This window comes from Muscardinus avellanarius (assembly GCF_963383645.1).
Source record: "Muscardinus avellanarius genome assembly, chromosome: 7".
NCBI classification, from domain to species: domain Eukaryota; kingdom Metazoa; phylum Chordata; class Mammalia; order Rodentia; family Gliridae; genus Muscardinus; species Muscardinus avellanarius.
In genome coordinates, this window is record NC_137793.1 from 57898570 (window position 1) to 57916011 (window position 17442).

The 17442-nt window shown below is 46.7% G+C and overlaps 1 protein-coding gene across 1 annotated transcript in view; it reads left to right on the forward strand.

Moving 5' to 3' along the window:
- The window catches only part of SMYD3 (SET and MYND domain containing 3), a gene marked incomplete at both ends in the record, with an annotated part of 658176 nt that overhangs the window by 549174 nt on the left and 91560 nt on the right, over positions 1–17442 (forward strand). The gene's annotated exons all lie outside the window — the stretch shown is intronic.

Here is a 17442-nt window from a genome sequence, read left to right on the forward strand (position 1 = left end):
GTGTGTGTGTGTGTGTGTGTGTGTGTGAGAGAGAGAGAGAGAGAGAGAGAGAGAGAGAGAGAGAAAGAGAGAAAGAGAGAGAGAGAGAAGAAGGAGGAGGAGGAGGAGGAGGAGGAGGAGGAGGAGGAGAAGAAGAGAGAAGAAGAAGAAGAAGAAGAAGAAGAAGAAGAAGAAGAAGAAGAAGAAGAAGAAGAAGAAGAAGAAGATAGATAGATATTTAGATAGATAGATATTAGAGATCAAGTCCAAGGCATCCAACTTCTGAGCTATGCCCCCTGCCCTATTTCATTTCTTATTTTGGAACCATGCTCTGCCCTCAGACCTGTAATACCCCGTCTCAGCCTTCCAAGTGCTAGGATTATAGGCATGCGCCACTGTGCTGGGCTCTGTTTTCTTTCAACCTTTATTGCCAAGTCATTTTCAGCCCCTGAGAACTCTAGGAAGTAAAGAGAGAAGTGGGTTTGATATGTAAATTTGAGTTCTGGAATCATTAAAACATCGCTGGGCCTTCCTGTCTGTGGCATTACATTTGAGAACTGCAGCTGAAGGCTGTGAAGCCCTGTGCACGTTCACCACTGAGCGCCACTGTGCAAGAAATGTACTCATCTTTAATTTGGAATCTTGCTTTGTTTAGAGTTTAATCTTGGCACTTTTCAGTACCTTTTTAATACTGATTTCTTTAGTTACCATGCCTCTTAAAACATAACACATAAAGTAGCAACCAATTAATAAATTATGTCTTCTACAACTGCAATAAAAACACATTAATTATTTCTAAACAATTAGGCTGCATTCAATATGGGATAATAAACACAGGCTCAGAAGATGAGGGGAAATTGCCCTAGCTTGACATAATACAAATGAATATCTACTTTTTACAACAGCTTCAGGTTATGAATAAGGTCAATTAAAATCACTGTACAATTGTGGATACTAACTTCTTTAATTTCCTCTCATTGCCTGTCGGCTCAGCAAAGGCCCAGAGCGTCGTCTTGCATAAGCTTTTTCCTGAGCATGTACTACAGAGAGCTCCAGGGACCCCGTGACTTAATGGGGGACAAAGGAAACTTGTAATGTGCTCAGAGAAGAAACAGAGAAACAAGACTGACCTGGCAGCGTGGAGCATGCCCATAATCCCAGACTTGGGAAGCCAAGATAGGAGGATCACAGGTTTGAGGCCGATGTCGGAAATTTAGCAAGACCCTCAGCAACTTAATGAGACCCTGTTTCAAAGCAAAAGATTAAAAGGGCTGAGGGTGTAGCTCAGAGGTAGAACGCCCCCAGGTGCAATCCAGAGACAGAGAGAGAGAGTGAACATGGAGAATGAGAACGAATTAAGGAAAGCTGTAGGGAACAGGAGCTCCTCAGTCTGGGTGGGAGGGGTGGGGGTCTTAGCCACAGAGCTGGCCTGCAGTTCTTAGTCTCTCCAGGCTTGGGAAAACAGACTTAGGATTGAATGCCGGATTTTATATTTTAAAGATAGGGCGGCATTTCCTCTGTGGAGTCATTTAAGAGCCATGTCTTCCCCATCTGTCTGAACTCTGAATCCCCCAAAGCTCTCCAGTCCTCAAGTTCTAGAATCCTTTGACCTAGCTCGATAAGTCCTTAGGTAAATTAGATGTTTTCAAGATAAAAATAAGTCAGACATTCTGCCACTAAAAACATCCTTTACCATATAAAATTAGATTTTAAAAAATCTCCTCGATGTTTCTTGCTATCAACTTTATCTCTTGCTTCTTACGACAGACAATTAACAGACATTTACTGATACCTCCTTTGCACTTCAAGGCCTAAAAGAAGAACTTTTTATCCAAAGTTCCTTGAAAAGCAAGCCCAAAGTGGGCAACAGCCAGAAAACGTTGAAGTCTATTCGATTTGTGTCTGAATTCTTTCATTATCAGACCTATCCCGTATTGTGTGGGCCTGCATGGATGAAAGCTACTTTAAATTGTGAACAGTGAAGAATAAGGATGTTGAATGGTCAAAAAGAAGTAATACTTTCCTCTCATTGGTAACCCAAAAAGAACACATTTTATACAGGAAATAAACTTTTTAAAGTCAGCCCTGTGTTGGTCAGCTTCCTGTCACTGAAACAGAAGTACCCGAGGTAATCAACTTATAAGGAAGAAAGGCTCCTTTGGCTCATGTTTCAGAGCTTTCACGCCGGGTCCCTTGGCCCTGCTCCTTTGGACCTGTGGCAGCTCAGTATGTAAGGGTAAGAGTAAATGGTGGAACAGCAGCTCCCCTCAGGGTGGCCAGGAAGTGAGGGAGACGGAAAGAAAGGAAGGGGCCGGGGTCCCAGCGTCCCCTCCAGAGCCGCTCCGGACCTGCCCACTAAAGGCTCCCCACCTCCTGTCGCACCACAGGCTGGTGACCAAGCCTTTAACCCACGTGCTTTTGAGGGGACCCTCCAAATGCAAACTGCAGCAAGTTCCAATTTTTTTTGTGTGTTTGTTTTGTATTTCATTGCATATTTTAAGCAAGAAAGAGAAATCAGAGAGTTTTAAAATGAAGGAGAGGTGGTAGGCCATTTTGTTCTTCAGCCTCCAGGATATAGAAAAGAGCACAGGTGTCGTGGGTTTCAGGCCCCTCTTCGGTGGCTTCACCTGAGCAGGACGCTGCGCCAAGTGTGTTGAGAGCGTGCCTTCCCTCATAGCGCTGGGAGTTCCTTTAGATGTCATCTCAGTTTTCCAAGGTAATCGAAACCACTATATAATTTGGAAAAAAAATTAACTTTCCATAATGCTGTTGGCTTGGTATCTAGTCACGAAGAGCTCACTCGGTGAAAGGCAGGGATCTTAACTTTAATCGCAGAGCTTCAAGGGATTGTTTATACCCTTTCACATTTCTTTTCAGACCTTCGAGGTCAGACAGACAGGTTTAAATGGATACTAATATTGTCAGTTGTGGCAATTACTGTGATTACCAGTCTCGGTTTCTTTAACAGTCACAGTGCTGCTGTATTTGTAAGTGGAGAAGCACAGCCCACCTCTCTATAAAGTGTGCTCTCTAGCAAACAGCCTGGCCGTAGAAGTCCTTTTATTGATTGAGCTTTTCATGCCACCATAAGCTCATCTCGATCATTTTTACCTTGGAAAATGACTCCTCCTGCCATCCAGCCTTTCAATTAAGTATGCTTTGCTATGAGACGTATCGTTTCGATTTTTATTAATTTGAGCATTTTATGTCAACAGAAGGTAGATCATTATTAACTGGTGCAATGTGGTGTCTCACAAAATACATACATGTCATAGGAAAGTAATTAATTCCCTCATTCTATTGCAGAACAGATGTGTAACTGAATAAGAACTGGGACCCACGGGTACTTTTGTGCATTCATTTATTTATTTTCCAGTCATTAAATCGTTGACTCAGAGACCTCTATGCAACAGAACTTTGTTCTTTTTTTCATCTCAGCATCCCCCACCACTACCACCGATGACCGAAAAATAAGTTTAGAGCCAGTATCCAAAATTATAAATGCATATTTGGGTTTGTTATGGTTTGAATATAGAATGTCCCCTGGAAAAGCCAAGTGTTGGCAATGCAGAAATATTTGGAGGTGGAATAATTGAGTCAGGACTCAGGATCAACAATTTGAATGGATTTACGGGGTGGTAATTTAGGTAGGTGGTGCATGGCTGGAGGAGGTAGGTCGCTGAGGGTGTGCCCTTTGGGACTTTATCTGTCCCACCGCTATCTTTCTCTGCTTCTGGCTGCCATTGAGTTGAGTACAGCTTTCCTCAACTGTGCCGGGCCGCCATGACGTCTGCCCTGGAGTCGGCCAACTCTGGATGCACTTCTGAAACCATGAGCCCAATCCGCTTTTCCTCTTCTGTTACTCTTGTCAGGTGTTTTGGTCACGGTGATGGAAAAGCTGAATAAAACAGGCTTATTATGGTAACTTCAAGTCTTAGATGGGCTCTTTGTTCAGGGGACAAGAAGGATAACTAAGACAGTTGAAGGTATTTAAGATATACAGGAATTTGGTTGAAAACCAGGAGAAGGTTCTCCTGTTTGGGGCGACGGGGTTTGGGTTAGCCCATGAAACATATTTCCCAAGCAGCAGGACAGCGAGTGAGGACTGTGCGAGCAGCAGCCCACTAGGCTCACTTCTTTCTTCCTCCCCTCCCCACCCAGGAGTACTAAGATTCCATGGGGTTTCTCCAGCACCCCCTTCTCTTCCTGTGCTGCTGTGAGAGAGTCCTAAGTTCTCTGCCCGTCTCTACTCTGTCCCCTGGTTGTTGCTTTTGTGCAGAAGCCAGAGATTTCTGGGGCCTCTTGAGCTGCTCACCATTTTATTTTCTTTTTTAAAACAGGATTTCACTATTTTTCAAGGCCCACACACTGGCCTTGAATCTGCAGTCCTCCTATCTTAGCCTCCCAAATACCAGGATTACAGGCATGTGCCGCCATATCCGGCTGGATAGAATCATTTCTTTGTGTAGTTCATGCCCATGGCAATATTTCCTCCTCCTAAAAAGCACACATATCCAGGGTGTGAGAAACCAGACTTTTAATAGCACAGGCCTGAGCTAGGTGTGGTGGCACAGTCCTATAAAAACAGTACTTGGGAGGCTGAGACGAGAAGGTCACAGATTCAAGGCCTACCTCAGTAATTTAGTGATACTCCATTTCAAAATAAAGAATAGGGCAAGGGGTGTAGTTCAGAGATAAAATGCCCGGGGACCCATCTCCAGTACAAAAAATAATAACCCAAGCCTGGTTTAGTGATATGCATAGATTTGGAAGTTTTCTAATCTAGTCAGAAACATAAATGTTAGCCACATAATTCTTTTGGACATCTGTGTATTTTTGCAGTTAATAAAGTGAAAGCCAGTGCTTTCATAGAGGCCCATACACCCAGGTTGAAGGCCCTCCGAGGCCCGGCCCCTCGCAGGGGTCTCCCCTGCCGCCTCTGCTGGGCCAGCCTCAGTCCTCCTGGAGACTTCTTCGCAGGGGCGTCAACACGACGTCTGTCTCTGGGCAGATCATTCTACTCGGAGACCACTGTGTTGTAAAGTTAATTAATGTCATGAACTGAAAGCTGCCTCTTCTAGCTCACGTCAGGGTCCTAGTTCTGCTCCATGGAGAAATAAAGGGAGCAACTAGCTCCTGATTCTGCCTACCAGTCCTCGAGCACCGACTCCTGCGGCGGCGCGGCACAGCGCTCTCGGCTCTGCAGCACACACCTGCAAGCTCGCCTCTGCCAGCCCTGCTGCTTTAACTGAGGAACTTACTCCATCTTTCTCAGCTGCGGGCCGCTGGTCTGTGAATAGGGACTCAGTCGTTTTTAACTTACACTTTCTCGAGATGCTAAAAGAAGACAAAGCATTTAAAGTCATGAACATGACATAATCCCAGTGCTTGGGAAGCTGGTACAGGAGGATCACAGGTTCAAGGCCAGCCTCAGCAACCTAGGGAGACCCTGTTTCACAATAAAAAAGGCCTGGGGGTGCAGCTCAGAGGTTGAATGCCCTGCTCCTCTTTATCCTCACATCAAAACCCTTACCTTCCCATGCCTTTCCCCCATAAACTGTCTAGCTTAGCCTTGTGCTTTCTGAAGTCGCCCTCCAGGCTAAGGGGAGAGAAGAGCTTACTGTGAAGAGCGGCCCGTGAGCAGCTAGGCTGCAGTGGGGCAGTGGCTGAGCGTGCCGCCCTCCTGGCCCGGTGCTGCTGGTCACTGACCTCCGCACCTGCTTCCTCCTGCTGGTCCCTCCATCGCACTGACCGCACACTGGCCGCCCTTCCTGCTTTTCTGCTCGTAGCTAGCACTTCCACAGCCCTCCGGACTGAGCTAGGGCACTTTCCTTAAAGACGACTTGGGCAGAGGGCCTGGCCTCTGTGCCCCCGCCACCCAGGGCTGGGCCTGTTGGCGCATGCCTATAGTCCCAGTACTTGGGAAGCTGAGATGAGAGGGTCACAGGTCGAGGCCATCTTCAGCAACTTAGCGAGACTATGTTTCGAAATAAAATATAAAATAAGACTGGAGGTGTAGTTCAGAGTTAGAACACCCTTGGATTTAATCCCTAGTACCCCCACACACAATCTGAAAGGCACAGCATTACCCATAGTGCTGGGTACTTGATCACTTTTTATGTCTATTGTAAACAGACTGATTTGTGCAAAAGCAGAGAGCCTGGGAGACGCAGCTACAGACTCAGTAGCAGCAGATCTCCATGGCCCGGCCGTCAAAAGGGGCAGTGTGGCCACAGAGACAAGAAGCAGCAACGAAGGCAGCCACAGCCGGGCTGCTGGGATCTGTCCCAAGTGCACGTGAGAGTTGCTGGGGAGCTCATGAACGCGCAGAAATGTTCCCGCACCCCGCAAGCTCTGACATCCTTCATAGAGGGGCCCTTGACCCTGTGTGTGTGTGTGGGGGGGGTACTGAGGGTGGAACCCAGGGGCTTTTCTGCCTCCGGGCCACACTCTCAGACCTATTTTTACTTTATTTTGGAAACAGGCTCACTAAGTTGCTGAGAGCCTCACCAAGTAGCTGAGGCTGGCTTCGAACCTGTGTGATCCTCCTGTCTCAGCCTCCCAAGCGCGGGGATTACAAGCGTGCGCCCCCACGCCCGGCTTTGACCCTGCATTTTTAAAAGCTCCCTCCCAGAAGGTTCTGAATTCCCAGCCGCTGCCCTATATGCTGCAAACAGAGAGAAGAACCACAGCTGGAGGAGCGGGAAGCGCAGCCTGCAGGAAGGCCTGAGCTCCCGTGGCCCTAAACACACTCCTGGGTGTGAGCTTAGTGGGAATGTGGGTGTCTGGGAATTAAGCACGCCGCAGCCTCTCCGAATGAATCAAAGCCTCAGTTACGGGAACATCCAGCTCCCCGGGGAGAGGAGCTGAGGTCCTCTCCTGCCAAGCCTGCCCAGTGGAGTGGACAGAGACAGAGTTTGACGTCTGCCTGCTTTCAGAAGAGAAACTCGTACATATTGTAGTTTATCAGCATGTACTAACACTAAAATCTTACTTCAAAGGAATCTAAAAAGTTAAACGGTGAGATATAAATGTTAAAGGCAGTGGCTGGGAATAGGTTTACTCTACCACTAAGCTACATCTCAGCCCTTTTATTTTTTATTATTTAAAACTAGTTCTAAGTTACTGAAGCCGGCTTCAAACTTGTGCTCCTTCCTCAGCCTCCCGAGTACTGGGATTACAAGTGTAGGCTGTTCCACCCAGCTGGAACCATATAATTTTGACCCATAAAGAGTATGACCCCAAATTAAAGCTGATTCAGAGGTAATGTCATTAACCTCTGTGGCTGCATCATAGCGTTCCTGGGGCAAGGGAGAAACAGTGGGTAAGACGCGAGAGAACCGTGCCCCTTTATATACCCTAAATGCCATGTCGGACATCTGCGATTGAAGGACTTTATCAGACATCAGTTATATCTTCACCTAACCTGCTTGGAGCTGATTTGAGGTTTGATGTTGGCAACATGCCGGTTCTGATTAAAGATGTCCAGGACCTTGGAATGAGCATTCCAGCATTATCTGAGTCTGCACTCCCAGTTCTCCCCACGATCGCCTGGGCTGAGGGGGACGCCTCTGCTCCCCATCTGGTAATGTTTATCAAGCTCCATCAGACCTCTGTCTGGAAGGCTGTGAACGGCAATGCATGCTTGGTTTATGAGATGGTTACAGGAGAATGGAGGTGGGGGCAGGGTGCCAAACATGGCCAGTGCTTTTATCTTTGACATTATAAAGAGGCCTCTTGGCCGAGGTCCAGACTGGAGTTTACTGGAATATAAAACACAGACCTGTGCTTTCTGTCCATGAGGTGGGGTGGGGTCTGCCCACCATCAGCCAGCACTTCTCTTCTGCGGGGTACGCAGTCCCGGCGACTGTGCGGGACCTCTCCTGCACAGGGGTGCAGAGCCGTCACCCGTGCTCCTCTCGAGCCTAGAAAGGAGCACTCTCCTTGCCAGGTATTTCCCCAGGAGTCACCCGCCTTCAGCCTGCAGAAACAGCCTCTGTGTGGATTATTTCAGGGCCTACAGAATTGTTCTAGAATGATTGAGGAAACGCTGGTGTTTTTCCACTGAGAGACAGAACACAATTCTGATCTTTTAGTTTTTGCATTTTTTTTAAGTGAAGCTGCACCACAAATCCTTTCCCTCAAAGCGTGGTGTCCTCCTTTTGAACTTCACGCTCACTTGACTCATGGTCTGGGGAGTTCAGTAGTGCTTACTGAGTGTTAGTAAGGCCCAAGGAATTTGTGCACGCCAAATCTCAACACTCAGGGGACGCCGTTGGAGACGGCACTAACCCATGTTAAGGTCCCCAGGTCAAATTAAATAACTTCCTTTGGTTACTCCCATGATGGCCTCCTTAAAAAGTTTGTCTAGACTTGTTAGGCATGCTTTACGGACTTTTCAGGACTTATTACCTGAAACTGTTAGTGTGGACTCCGGCTAAGCTATTCCCTCGGGTTGAAACCCCAGATTAAATAATCTGATTGTATTTACTGTAGCAGACGAGCAAATGCCACCTGCTCCTCTGAACATGGGATGTTGCCCAGGATAATCATTATACACACAAACAAGTGGCAGAGGGAATGTGTGGATTAAATGATGTTGCCAGGGTCTTGGGTTGGCAGAGTACAGTGCTGTGCTGGTTTTAGTCTTTGTTCAATTCTGCGTACTCTCTGTGCCCTGGTAGAGTAGGTAAATATGAGAAAACTCAGCTCAGTGTGCTGGTGCACACACCTGCAATCCCCGTAGCTGGGAGGATGAGACAGGAGAATCACCGGCCTCAGCACCTTAGTGAGACCCAGTTTCAAAATTTAAAAAGGAAAATGAAAGGGCCAGGGGTATAGCTCAGAGGGAGAATGCCCCTGTTCAATCCCCAGTGCAGAAAGAAAAAAAGACAAGGACAAAACCCAGCTGAGTCTAGAATGAGGGGGACAGGACAAGGAGCGGAGGGTGTGCGGTGTGCGTGCACAGCCACAGATGACAAAGTCTAGACTGCCTGAATTCCTCCGCACAGCAGGCACCTTCTACATAGGTGACTAATGGAGGGGAATGATTAGCTTCTGTCTCCATGGTAACCATCATCAAGCTCTCACCTGGGGACGCTGAGCCAGGAGGCACGGTTAGCCTCTTGGTCCCCAGCTGGCTGCAGCGTAGCTGGGATGGGAGCCCCTGCATCCTGCCGCCTGCTGCAGCTCCCGCCTGCCCGGAGCGAGGCATCAGCCCCCGCTGCGGCTGTTCATCTTATTGTAGATGCTTCAGCAGCAGCCATGTCTAGGTTACCCTGACCTTGGCTGTCAGCACAGCATTCCTTACACCTCAGAGGAGTGCCTTTTAAAGCACTTTCCTCCGTTTGCACACAAGAGCAAAAGCAGCTGATCCCAGAGAAGAAAACACAAAGGACAGACGGAGGTGTGGCAGATTGGAGGAGATAAGAGCTCTGAATTTTGCCTCCATTAACACAAAAGCTGCCCTGAAATTTGGGGGTAGACCTAATCTTAGTGGCCATTGCCATTACTACAGTTTTCCTTTACAATCCGCGGTTTCCCGTCCAGCCTTCCACCTTGTGCTGTGTATGCGGTGAGGTGGGCAGGACTCTCCGTGAATGAGCAGAGAATGGCTGCGGTGAGCCTTTGCGAGCCGCAGCAGCTGCCTTCTGCCATGCAGAATTCCCGTTATGTTTTCAGGAACATAGCTCCCGTGCGTGTGTGTGTGTGTGTGTGTGTGTGTGTGTGTGTGTGTGTGGTGGGTGGTTACAAGGAGGCTTCTGCTTCCTAACTGTTCTCCTGTAAAGTTTAGCAGCCTCGTATGACAGCCGGTCACGCCAGTTTTCTACAAAATACTGCAGCTACTCATAGAAGCAAGCCCTCAACTGCCCTAAATGTATACATGCCAGGAGGTGTGTGATACCAGGGATTGAGCCAGGGGCATTCTACCTTCGAGCTACACACTAAGCCCTATCATATTTTTTTTATTTAAGTCACTAAGGGCCTCATTGAATTGCTAACACTGGCCTCAAAAACCTGTGATCCTCCTGTCTCAGCCTCCCAACTCTTTGGGTTACAGATGTGTGCTATCATACCAGACTTAGAAGCTGTTTTTTTTTTTTTTTATTATTTATTCCTTCTGAGTTGACCTGATTTCACTTAAGCAAATGATGGGAATATGCTGCCCAGAGGAAAGGAAGGGGCTGAGGCTGTGACTGGAAGAGGCCTTTGCTGGTTCTAGAAGTTTCGACCTCACACACACAAGGCTGTTGACCTTTCTCGGGCCATGCAGAGCGTGTCCCCTTCCTTCCCACAAGCCCCTGCAAAGAAAGCTTTGGCTTGACCTGCCTCGGTCTTGCAGAGGTCCCCTGTTGCCGTTGAGCCCTGTGTACCTGGAGAGAGGCTGGAGGGCCTTTGGTGAACGCCAGTGGCCACGGTGGAGGCGTACAGTTAAATAGTAGCCAAAGGGCGCTGGGCGCTGCGGCGCAGGTTGTTTCCTGGGTCCTGCTCAAGATCCGCACATCCTTCCGGGGCTCCTCCTCCGCTGGGTCTCTGTGTGGCGTGCAGGCTGACGGCGCGCAGGGGACTCCTGTCCATCCCCATCAGTCCCGCTCACTGCTGCAAGATGGCGTCCCGGATTCCCGGACTCCTGCTCTTGGCCTCTACTTCGAGGCAGATGAGGGGAGCTTGCTCAATGCCCTCATTGAAGAAGAGCCTTCCAGGCAAGGGAATAGTATGTACAAAAATGTTTTGTTTTTTTTCTCAGTACTGAAAATTGAATCCGGGGCATTCTGCCTTGGATCTATAGCCCCAGCCCTTTTTATTTATTTATTTTTTACTTTTAAACAAGGTCTTACTAAGTTGCAGAGGCTGGCCTTGAGCCTGTGATCCTCCTATCTCAGCCTCCCAATTACTGGGCTCACAGGTGCGCAGTGCCAGGTGGCAGGAGATGTGGGTTAACTACATTGCAATGCTCTCCCTCATCCCAGGATAAGCCCCTCTTTCTCCTTCCCACCTAGCAGATCAGGCTCTAGTCAGCCCCTGCTGGCCCTGCTCTCTAGAGGAGGAACTGAAAACTAGGCCGCGGGCCATTCCCGACGTTAGGGTTTCTGTGCACAGAGAGGTCTGCAGGTTCTTCCCAGAGAATGATGAAAAGCTACTCAGAGGACTCTGACCCTGGAGGAGACCTGGCCTCAGGAGGAGAGCTGCCCTGTGAGGGTCATGAGCAGTGAGCCGGGCTCAACCGCCGTGTGACTCCAAGCCCGCCTTCCTCGCACCGCGCCTTCCTCGCACCGAGTTCTCTTAGTTACTATTGATTGCTCGTTATCTGTTCAGTAGAACGTGCAGCAGTTGGTTCGCACCTCAGGCTGTGCGTGTCCCGCCTTTCCCCTCTTCTCCAGCCCGTGATGCCCAGCATGTATGTTGACTGGTACAATACTGAATTTTCTATTTTTAGTCACTGTTTTTTCCACTTTAAGAAAGAAATGTTTTTCCCTCAAGTTAAATCTGAACTGCTTTCAGTTGTTTCTGCCAAAGGAAATGGAAATGAGTTCCAACGAAAGTGCTTCCTGTTAATCATGAGGGTTTTGACTGATGCCGTGTACTAACCTATCAGGCACCCTGCATGACCCATGAGCCAGAATACCGCAGAGACTGCAGACTGAACTCGCTGCCCCCCATGATGTTGAATTCCAGGGCTTCCTAATCTCTCCTGCACACAGACAGACACCAGACTTGAACCTCATTCTATTTTTAAAAAGCAAAACTCCTTTCCTCCTTCTGAGATACTAGAGTCATTGAGTTACTGGGAAAGTTTATAAATGCTCATCAATTTCACTTATCATCCTATTTCTTCTCTCTCCAATCCAGTCTAATTAGAGTGTGAGTGAGGATCAGGTATCAGGAAGTACGGAAGGGCAGATGGCCTTTCTTCTTTTCCTTTTTAATGAGAACCATCTGCAGTCTGCCCTGTACAAGCCTTTCGATGTTGAGTGCTTGTCGGCCACGTGGACACAGTCTGTTCCGGTGTTCCAGATGTGAGGTGGCTCTGGATGGGTGCATCTGATGCTGAACCTGATACGGCCAGTGTCCGCTTTCCCAAGGAAGTGCTCGCCAGCCTTGCTGGATCCTGCCTTGCCCTCTGGGAGAAACTAGACCCTCATACTCCCAGTAACCACTGGCACCTGGCAGTGTGCTTTCTACTCTGAAACCCAATGGAAACATTTGGCCAATTGAATGGAATTGTGTTGATCGATGCCTTTGTATGTGTGATGAGGTTATCTCATACTTTATGTTTACATAAAGAAATTAGCCTGGGATATTGATTGAGCAGCTAAGTATGAGAGACTGTTGAGCCACTGGCTGATCCAGTGAGAATAGGTGGGGCCAGGTGCCTCGGGGTCAAGAGAGCCACAAGAGACTTGGGTGAGATAGAAGCCAGGGGAGTTGACTGAGCCCACTCCTCAAATAGCCCTTGATCTTGCTGGCAGTGAGCATGGATTCTGAGCCAATGTGGGGTTTCCTGTGCTTGGGGAGGGGTCACATTTAGTTTCTAACCCGCCAACAGTGTCGGCATCTGGCAGGTACCACAGCTGCAATAGGAACACATCTCTCCTCCAATGTAATCATGATGTTGTCATATTATAAATGAGTCAGGGTAGAAGTATGATATGAAAAGGAAAGCCTTCACAATCAGAGAGATGCAAATCAAAACTACCCTGAGATTTCACCTAACTCCAACTAGAATGGCCATCATTCAAAACACAAACAACAACAGATGCTGGCGAGGATGTGGAGAAGTGGGAACTCTAAGACATCGCTGGTGGGACTGCAAATTAGTGCAACCACTTTGGAAAACAGTATGGAGAATCCTCAGAAGAATGGGAATAAATCTACCATTTGATCCAGCAATACCACTGTTGGGTATCTACCCAAATGATAGGAAACCAAACTACCAAACTAATGCATGTGTATCTATGTTCATAGCTGCACAATTCACCATAGCCAAACTATGGAACCAGCCAAGATGTCCATCAACAGATGAATGGATTGCAAAACTGTGGGATATGTACACAATGGAATTTTACTCAGCCATAAAAAAAAACTCAATTACGTCATTTCCAGGGAAATGGATGGAACTGGAGGACATTATGCTAAGTGAGATTAGTCAGTCACAAAAAATAAGAAATCAGATGCTTTCCCTAATATGTGAGAGTTGGGGAGAAACGGGTCATAGGAGGAACTCTAGATGAAAAAGGAAATCCTATAGAGGAGCAAACAAGACAACCTAAATGAAGGGATGGGAGGGGGGAAGAAGGAAATTCTCTAAAGCACACAATGTACTTAAACATATCAAAGTCAACCACTAAACCAAGCAAGGGAAGGAGAGATGGGGTGGGAATTGGGTAGGGGTTAAATCAGTGATGGGTACATGTATGTTCACACAAGTTTTTTTACCCCAATATGATGTATAAATATAATGCACCAATAAAAAATTAAAAAAAAAAGAAAAGGACAGCCTTCAGTTTCCTTAGTTGGGATTCTCGTCATTGTGGAACGGAGGAACTATATTCCTGTAATACTGTTACCCAGAGATTACAGAAGGGCTCTCGTCTCCCTGTGCTCCTCTGCTCTCTCACCGAACATTCCCTGCGTGGCTTGCCGTGAGGGCCCTGGGACACAGGTGTGCTTAGTCAGGGTCTCTTGGGGAGACAGTCCAGTAGACAGTTAATGACAGGCAAGAATGGCCGTGGTGCTCCAGAGGGCCAGGCTGAGCCTGAGGGCAGAGGGATAGCTTTCTTGATGGCCTCCAGCACTGTGGGCTGGGTCCTAAAGGGATGAGGGGGAGGAGAGTCAAAGGAGTGGTGACCCAAGGAAGAGAAGAAATGGCGGTCCCAGTGGGGTACCATGGCGCACGCTTGTAATCTCAGCATTTGGGAGGCCGAGACAGGAGGATCGCAATTCACAGACAGCCTCAGCTACTTAGTGAGGCCCTCTGCAACTCAGTGAGACTCTGTTTGAAAAATAAATAACAAAAAATAGGGCTATGGGTGTAACTCAGAGGTATAATGCCCCTGGGTTTCATCTCCAGTACTGCATTAAAAAAAAAATAAAATAAAAGGCAGTCCCGAATGTGAGTGCTTAGAGAAAAAAGGGAGAAGTTAAGGTGGTTCCACCTTACGGGAGAGTGGCTGGCACAGCTCCACCTGCTAGGAACAGTTTCAGAGTTTCTTTTGACATGCAGTCTGGTTGTTTCTGGACTTCTCTGGAGCTGTGCAAGAGAGCGGTCAGCAGAGTAGTTCCTGGTGGTCCTCTGGATTTCTACACTATCGTGGTGATGTCTCCTTTTTCATCTCTCATTTTAGTAATTTGGATCAATTTTTTCTTTCCATTGATTTGGTTGGCTAAGGATTTGTCAGTCTGGTTTTGCTTCTCAAAATAGCCACATTTTATTGATCCTTTGTGTTTTTTTGTTCTTTATTTCATTAATTCCTGCTCTGATTTTAATTATTTTCTGCCTTCTACTGGCTTCAGGGTTAGTTTGTTCCTATGGTTTTATTTATTTGGGGGGTATAAGTGTGTGTCTGTGCACATGTGCATGTATGTGTATGGTACTGGGAATTGAACTCAGGAGCAGTCTACCTCCAAGCTATGTTACCAGACTACTACCAGAAATGGTAGTAGTCCTTTTTTTATTTTATTTTTTGAAACAGGGTCTTGCTAGGTTGCTGAGAGTCTTACTACATTGCTGAGGCTGTCCTCAAACCTGCAATCCTCCTTTCTCAGCCTCCCAAATAATGGGATTATAGGCATGGGCCAGTACTTGTTTCTGATTTTCCAGGGCTTTGAGATGCATCATTAGATTGTTTCTTTGGAATCTTTATTTTTGTTTGTTTGTTGTAGGCATTCAGTGCTACTCAGCTATAAAGAATAGCAAGACCAACAACAAAACTATGTCATTTGCAGGAAAATGGATGAACTAGAGAATATGGTGCTGATTGAGGCCAGCCGGCCTCAGGAAGCCGAGGGGCCTATGTTTTCTCTCTTATGTGAAACGTAGAGAGAAAATAGGAGACCAAGGAACTTCAGATAAATGCGGAGGGGACCAGTAGGAGAGTGGAGGGAACTGGGGGAGGGCGATGGGGGGAGGGAGACAGAGGAAGGAAAGAGTTCAAATAATTCTATGTCCAGATGCGAAGGTGTCACTACCCATCTCACAAGCAGAGGGAGCCAGGGGTGGGGGCTGGTGGGATCTGAGGAAAATACCGAGCACCACGTGCGTGCATGTCTCGGGCACCTTGTACCTCAGTGCGCTGTATAGTTACAATGCACCAACAAAAGTGTACAGAAGAGCGAGAGAGCAGACGTGGAGCTGGCGTGGCTCCGTAGCCCCTGAATCTCTAGGAAGGTCAGGTGGAGGGCATGTCCCTGGTCATCCAGATCGTGGCCATCTTGCAGGCGAGGAGGCCGAGGGCCTAGACACGGCAGGCTTCCCAGGGACAGTTAGTGTCCGGGCAGAGGTGCTGTCCATGTCAGACCCAGCATGTTCTGAATTCTCTTGATCTTTTCATAGGACAGGGAGCCTTCTAGAAACCCTTTGGCTTATATTCTGGAGTGTCTTTATTATTCATAGAAAACTTAATAGCAGGGTTTTTTGTTCTTGTGGTGCTGGGATAGGCACCCAGGGTTTTATGCATGCTAGGCAAGGCTGTACCACCGAGCTGTGCCCCACGATAGTACATTTGATGTCTGAAAAATATATAAGTATAAAAGGAATGTTTTCTGCCTTCTGAAGACAAATGGACTCGAATGTTCAAGCCCCTTTTACATTAATCGCGTTGAAATTCAAAGAGGATTTTTTCCTAAGTAACTTTGACCTGAAGGATAGCAAGCGTCTTTGATGTTTCTGGAGGAGAAATATTGGAAACAAGGACATGCGTTTACTAATTTCATAACTCAGGGGCTGTGTAAAAAACATATTAATTTGTTCTTTCTTATATTTGCAAATAGAAAAATAGAAGATTTAAATTATGCTCCCTAGGCAGTTTTTCTATTTATATGTGTGCGTCCAATTTATACACTTATAAGTGGAATGTTCTCCTGGGTAACAGGGAAGCAGACCCCTCTGTGGGCGTGGTTGTGGGGAGCCACAGGGTGGGGAGGGCCAGGCAGTGAGGCAAGGTGGGGACCTGGAAGGCCCTGTTCTTGGCCACGCCCATGGGGCACCTCCAGCCACATTCCACTTAGCATATGAGCTTTGGGGGCAAATAACTCCCTCTTCTGCTCTAAGGAGCTACTGTAGTCAGTAGGGCTAGCTGGCCGCTGTGCCTGAGTGTAGCTGGTCTAGCTCCATACAAAGTCGTCTAGTCGCCATTGTTTCAGAATGTATTTGCAAGCGGTTTCAAAGCTTGCCTGCTCTTCTGTTAAGTAAATAAAGGCTTAGGGTTAACCCCACCAAAGAGCTAATCGGATTATGTGCAGTGGTGCAGGTTTTGTCGTGCGTATAATTCCACATGCAGTTGGCTTTGCCTGGTGAACAAATGTGAGATTTGCTGTGGACTCTAGGTCGTGGGTGTTTCCTGTCCTTTTTCAAGTGCCAGTACCGAGATCTTAGAATTCCTGGTTAAAGATATTTTGACTTTATTAACTCACAGTTATAAGTTTCACCTTTCAGGAAAACCCAGGAGAAAAACTAATTCAACTTGCATGAAGATAGCCTAGTAGAAAGAACGTGGGCTTAGTGCGAGCCCGACCTGGCCTTGAATCCTGTCTCTTGCAGTTTGGGGCAAGCTGATGGGTAGGTGAGCCTTGTCAAGAAGGACCAGCTCCTTAAGCTTTTGGACTATTGTACTTCACATTTAAATTGTAGGTATTGAAGCCCTACAAGCATTTGGTGAGGGATAATTGAGATACACACAGGAGTATCCAGATAATCACAAAATATATCTTTTCTTCTTCCAGATAAATTCTACTGACTTGCAGCTGAGCATTTGGTAACATTCAATGCTCTTTGTTAGGTATTTGGAAGAGGCAGGAGCAAATAATAATAAATAAATAATAATAAATATATAATAAATAAATTATATAATTATAATATATAATATTATAATATAATGTAATAATATAAATATATAATAAATAATAAATAAATAAGCAAATGAATAAAATAAAGTACAAAATAGGGCAGGGGGTATAGCTTAGAGGTCAAATGCCACTGGGTTCCATCCCCAGACCCACACACAAAAAAATAGGGCTAGAGTGTACCTCGGAGGTAGAATGCTTACATTAGCGGCCATTCCCCTGATTCTCATAACTGCTCCTTCATTTAGTTTATTTTTGAATAATATTCCACCATATGGATATTTCCTTCCATCCATTCATCAATTGATATGTATCTGACTTGTTCTCAATCTTTGACTATTATGAACAATGCCACTATGAATATTTTGTGTATAAGTTTTGTTAGACATATGTTTTCATCTA